Source organism: Pleurodeles waltl, chromosome 8 (assembly GCF_031143425.1).
Source record: "Pleurodeles waltl isolate 20211129_DDA chromosome 8, aPleWal1.hap1.20221129, whole genome shotgun sequence".
Taxonomy (NCBI): Eukaryota; Metazoa; Chordata; class Amphibia; order Caudata; family Salamandridae; genus Pleurodeles; species Pleurodeles waltl.
This window is the reverse complement of record NC_090447.1, coordinates 715,503,143-715,509,251: the sequence shown is the minus strand read 5'-3', so window position 1 is coordinate 715,509,251 and position 6,109 is coordinate 715,503,143. Positions and strand designations below refer to the sequence as shown.

The window sequence follows — 6,109 nt, the reverse complement described above, 5'->3', positions numbered from 1 at the left end:
GATATCTCTTTCTCGCAGTTGAACGGGGTCATCTTCTTGCTGGCATGAGAAAGATGAAGAGCTTGGCAGGCCCTACAGTGATGAATTTTTACTTTATTCTTTGCTTTACATTATGCTATAATGTAATCACATATATTTGCTGTGTACATTGCAGTTGAGAATCATTTTGATATATTTTCCTTTCATTGCTGTGACTATTTTTAAACATGTGCTTGAGGAATCGCATTTTGGTTCTTCACCAATTTGGGCCTTATGGGCCCTGTGATACACAATGACAATTGGGCCTATCTCTGTGGGACAATGTACAACTAACACAAGCTATGCTCACTGATATGTTTCTGATATTGCCAGAAACGCACTATATTGCAAGGCTTGCCATTAGAACAGCCACCATGAAATATCATTTTCATTGCATGCTAGCTGAAGCAGTCTTCCTTCTTGAAGATACCATTTGTGTACATGCTGTTCTCAGTTCTGTCATAAGATGTATCAAGCGATATTAGACAGGTAGGACATATTAGGTAACTTCCTTGTCTGTGCTTCAATTTACTATATATGGTGCGTTATGAAGAATTGACTGTAGCACCTTTGGCAATAGTGAAAAAATGATCATACGTCAATGTCAAGGACCAATGAAATGCTCGATTCTGTTTGTGGTTTGATATTAGAAAAGACCATGTATTACTTCCTTATTCAGACTGTCGAGCTACATTTATGCTGCTCAGTTTCCATGTACATGTATTCGTTGTTTCTAAATAAACCTTTTTGTCTACCAGGAAGAGCTGGTTAACGGTTGTTTGTATCCCGAGATGGGTATCTATAATTCAGCTTCTACATTTGGTGGAAATGCGGCGCTCGTCCTTCAGATAGCTTTCTTCAACCCGGCACCTGCCACTGTGCAGCAGGGGGGTGGCAGCTTCCTGGGGCTGTCGTGAGTATCTGTTGCTTCTGTGATCCTTCTCCGACTGCACTCTCTCTAGCGGTATCTGTTGATTTTTTTACGAAACAGGGGGGTGTGGAGTGTTTCGTTGATATTTCTGCTTCATAGGTTTACTTATGGACTTGTGGTTAATTTTTATATATACCGTTCCCCTTAGCCTGCTCTTCTTCATGATAATGCTTTTTATTTGTCTGCGCTGGCATGCCAATGTTACTTCTCCCCACATTACGGGCACCTCTACTCTACCTCGTGCGGATTTGCAGATGGTGGCCTATAGCTCTTTACCGCCTGCTGACATTTTGCATTCATATCACAGTTTCTGTCTTGCTGCACCATTTACTTCCTTCCTTCGTTGTGACTGCATAAATAGATTAGGTTTCCCGTATTTATTGTAGATTGTTATTACTTCAAGAAGAGGTTATGTAAGTGAGGCAGCTAGTGGTGTTGTCTCGGAACACAGCGGGAGGCGCTGTGTGATCACTGCTTCGCGAAACAGTAGTATCTCCAGCCGGCGGGGCTGGAGAAGGATACTCTGGCCGGAGGGGGGTGGTAGGTGCCCACCCCAGTGCTAAGGGGCAGGTGGTGCCCAGGATACTCTGGTCAGAGGGGGGTGGTAGGTGACCACCCCAGTGCTAAGGGGCATGTGGTGCCCAGGTGTTGGGGAGTGGTGGTTTTCCATTCCAGTGGAGCAGGCAGGAGGTTCCGGGCTCTTTCATGTTTTCTGATCTGTTCCTCGCCATATTGCAGTCTGTGTTCTATGTTTATTGCATTTTGGAGTCGAAATATTTGGGTATGATACACAAAAACAAAAACATATGGTGAAATAATTGCGGTGTGTATGGATGAAAGTGCCTTTGATTTATGAATGCATGGGTTGAAATGAGTGGTGTGATGTGGTGTGATGTTTTATTTGAATGCATGCATTTGCACTTTAAAAGACAGGAGAGAGGACTGTGACAGTAGGAGGCATTTGGAGGGTGGGTTCCTGGTTGACATAGATTACAAGGGGTATATAGACATTTATGAAAATTGACTGCTAGGATACCAGGACCCAGGAGAACTAAGTGACTACCCCACAACAGTGCACTATCACCACCCTGCACTCACCATACACCGGTACAAGGGGTGGGACCATTGCTATCTGTCAGGGCAAAGTTTTGTTGTGTCCCTCTGTCTTTTGTTTTCTTGTTATATGTGAGTGCATGGGTTGTTCACCGCTATTGCTTTACCTGTGTGTCACCGGCCACGGATCTGGTCCGGGTTCCAATGCCATACAGCTGCTCCCTGCCTTAGGGCAGGATAGCAAGTGTGTGGTATTCTTACCTTTCTCTCCTGACTTTCTGTCAACTTTTCTAAGCCGTAAGGATGCCGGTGGTCGCTGTCACTAGCACCTTTGGCACTTTACCCTTTCCAACGTGTGCACACTTTAGGTGAACACGATTGTGTGCATTGTGGCATAAATGGTTGAAGGTTTTCGGCTTCACTAATACTAAAAGCGGTTGGCAGTAATTATCTGAGTGGATAAAGAGTCCCCTGTTTATCCCCTGATGTGTCATTGGGTATGAGCGGTGGGTGAAACCTGCCGACACCCCTGTGTTCCCTGATGTGAGAGTAATTGTCTTGTATTGAGCCAGTTAAGGGAGAGTTAGCCATGGGGAACCCTCTTAATAAAAACAATTTAGACGCGCATCAACCCACTCCTCCAAAAGACAGTCCTGCATACCAAGTAGCTATTAAACAAGGCCTACACGCATTACTGTTTCTAGACAAATGGCATATATTGACAGCCAAAAGACCTGATTTACAGTTTCCGAAGAATGGCACCTATGACATGAATAAAATTTCATATTTAAGTCAGATGCTGACCCTGAAAGGACGCAAGATAAGGGTATTAGAATGGGACGCTTTCTATTCTTGGAATTATTGTTTGCGAGAACTCAGAATGACAGATTATGTAAAGGATAAAGTATACAAGGAATTATTAGAATTGAAGGATGGATGTTATATTGCGAGAAAGAGGAGTGACAAGCAAGAGGAGTGGAGAGATAAAACGCTTGAGGTGGTGAGGACATTCCCATGTGTTCCTGTGGTAGGTGCACCACCACAGGAAGACAAGGTGCAGGGAATGCTGGAGGAGGAAGAAGAGGATCCACTCATAGAGGACCTCATAATGGGAAGACTAGGGGGAAATAAAACAAGGTCTGAGGGGATGGTGCAAAGTGTGAAATCAGCAGCAGGGGCACAGCCTCCGGAGCTATCCTCAGCTCAGAAGGCTGCAGCCCTTAGGGCTGCAGGGCTTAGTAAAAGAGGAACAAAAAAAAGTGGATCTGAAAGAGTTAACAGACCAGAAGATGCTGCGGGAGGTGAAAGAGGAAGTGGCACATATCGCACTAAAATTAGATAAAGAGAGTGAAAAGTTACTCGTAGAATTAGCACAGAAAAAGAAAAAGCCAAATTTATTGAAAACACATTGGAAGCAGCAATTTGGGGATACCTCAGGAGACAGTTTCAGAGGGATACCAGAGCTACATAAGATCATATGGGAGATATGTGTTTTCACTCGCAATACGTAGTACAACATTGATCTTATGAACTCGCCTCATGAGGAAAGTTTACTAGGAAAAAGAAGGGGCAGCATATCCGGAAGCCAGTTGCAGGGAGGGTCACCGTATATCACACCGAATAACTCCCCCAGCACAAAGAAAGAATACTTTTCTGAAATCTGATAGCACAAAGTGTCACGCCTTACTCACAGACCTCATTGATGGTACGAAAAAGGTGGCAAATTTAAAAAGGGACACTACGAGGGCATATGGGGAAGAATTACTGGCCTTAGCACACGCAGAACTAATGGTTCAGGGACCAGGAGTGCATAACAAATATACACAACATACAAACAATATGGACCCCCTGCCCGTAGAATACAGGTGGGACACCTCCCAGCTGAGCTTTACAGGGGAGGAATTGAAATGCTGGAGTGATGACAAAGTGTATGAAAGATTGGAATATGCCATACTAAAATGACAAAATTGGAAGAAATTGTTAGAAGGGTTACAGACAGTGCAGGTGCTAAAGGACCTAGAGAAAAGAGCAGATAAAGTAACCCAAATGCCTCAGAGAGAGGTGCCCTCACCCCCTATAGGAGAGGAGGGCCATATCCCAACATATGTTTATGTACCATGGAATCGGGCTGACTTGTTTGCCTTCACCAAAGATTATCCAAAATTGCGCGAAGACCCACACAAATGATACACAGAGTTGAACAGAATAGTGGCGATGGGAGAGATGTTTTGGAAGGATTTGAACATGTTATTCAGTATAATAATACCACAAGATCTATGGGAGGATTGCAAAAAGGTGGTAGAATGGCCAACAGAAGAACCAAAGAGAGGTAAAGGGGGGGGCACCAGGAGAAGGGGTGGAGGTAGCAAGAGAAAAGATGATCAAATACATACGAGAAAGGGTACCAGAAGAGACAACCAAAAGACAACTACAGATTGTGGGCACCCAGTAAAGACTGGTGTGTGTCCCATGCCCATATTTTATCTTAAAGGAACATCTGCATTTCACGACATCACACTTGTACGAGAAAGGGGAAGTGACTTCTGATGGCGGTGATGCCTGCAAGGTCCCAACCCCTCCAGCATTCTGTGTGTTGAAGGAGAATAATAGGATACAATGCTGCGGTCCAAAAAAAGAAAAATACTGGCTGTGTACAGGTGTAATATGTGTTTTCTCCTGACCTTTGGATTACCATTTGTTTGGTGAAATAGTTTGTGTGAATATTCCGCTGTTACTGGGTGTCATTGTTATTTATTTTTTGAGTGCTGATTTCCGTTTTAGAGTGTACTAGTATATGTGATTAGAAGGGCTGTCCAATAGCATCTATTTGTTCATACTTATTAGAACATTGGAAGTTGGCAGCTCCATTGAAAACAATGGAGTGCTGCGGGCTTTTACTGGCCGGTAAAAGCCCGCAGCGCCAACATTCCAATGGGCTTTGTTCACAGCAGCAGCTGTCAACAAAGCCTCACGGAGCCCGAGGGGATTCTAATCCCCTCGGGCTCCGTGAGCAATTTGTTTTTTTTAAGAGAACATTCTGCCCTGAGTGGCAGAATGTTCTAATAGCCTTAGAACCCTCAGTAGCGGGCTCTACCGGCTATTAAAGGCCCTTTCCCTGGTTAAATGCCCTCGCCTTCGGCTCGGGCATTTAACTCGGGAGCGGGCCTTTAATAGCCGGTAGAGCCCGCTACGGAGGGTTCTAAGGCTATATTAAATGCCTCAGTGATGGGACTTCAGATACAGGGACAGTAACAAAATATTAATATAATGCTATCAGTAGATCTACAATGTCAATTCTGAATGTATGTCCTGTGTTACACTTACACTATAAGAGAAGGACATGATGCATTGATTATACACTTGACTATACAATGATGGTTGGCTATTACTAATAACATGTGTTTTCCAAATGTATTGCTGCATATTATTTTTTAAATGTATAATTAGAGAAGTTTATGTTGCGAGTGTGAGGAAGTGATGAGAGGGAGAGAAATTGTATTTCTGTGTTCAGGTTTATGTCATGTTTCGATATACCTTTCTTCTTTCAGAAGCATGTGGTTACACACAGAGTAGAGAGCCTTTCCCCCCCCACGTACCTCGATTGGGTTTTCCTTTCCTGAATAAAAAAAATTAAAACAAGATAAAATTAAAAAGAAAAAGAAGATAGTAAGGAAACAAAAACATTTTTAGATGCATATTACCCCTAGCTCCACTTTAGCCTCACTGTTCTGCCTTCCTACTTATCTCGTATCAGAGCTTACAGAACATCTCTGGAATGCACTTCTGAGTTCAAAGAACTCCTTTATTGTTGTTAATTCTTCCCCACCCACAAGTTCTTGAGAGACGAACTAATAGATTTCAAGCACACGTTCAAAAGAGTAAAAGTAGTCGCAGCAATGAAAACAAAATATATCACAGTACTTCTCAGTTGCAATGTACACAGCAGGATATATTTAATGCAAAGCGTATGAAATCAAATACTTCACCGTTTGAGCAAGGCGGCATTGCCTACATACTCAGCTTCATCTTTCTGGGGTCTGCAAGTTGATGACTCCGGTCAACTGCGAGAAAGAGATTATCTACCCAAACGGGAGACTGGCAACTGGC

General features: G+C 43.4%; 1 long non-coding RNA gene across 1 annotated transcript in view; it reads left to right on the top strand.

Annotated features, from left to right (window-relative positions):
• The first annotated feature begins 905 nt into the window (after nucleotides 1–905).
• The window catches only part of LOC138249147 (uncharacterized), a 78,149-nt gene continuing 72,945 nt past the window's right edge, over nucleotides 906–6,109 (top strand). The window contains exon 1 of the long non-coding RNA XR_011194749.1: nucleotides 906–931. This is a non-coding gene — a long non-coding RNA (uncharacterized lncRNA). The remainder of the gene's footprint in view (nucleotides 932–6,109) is intronic.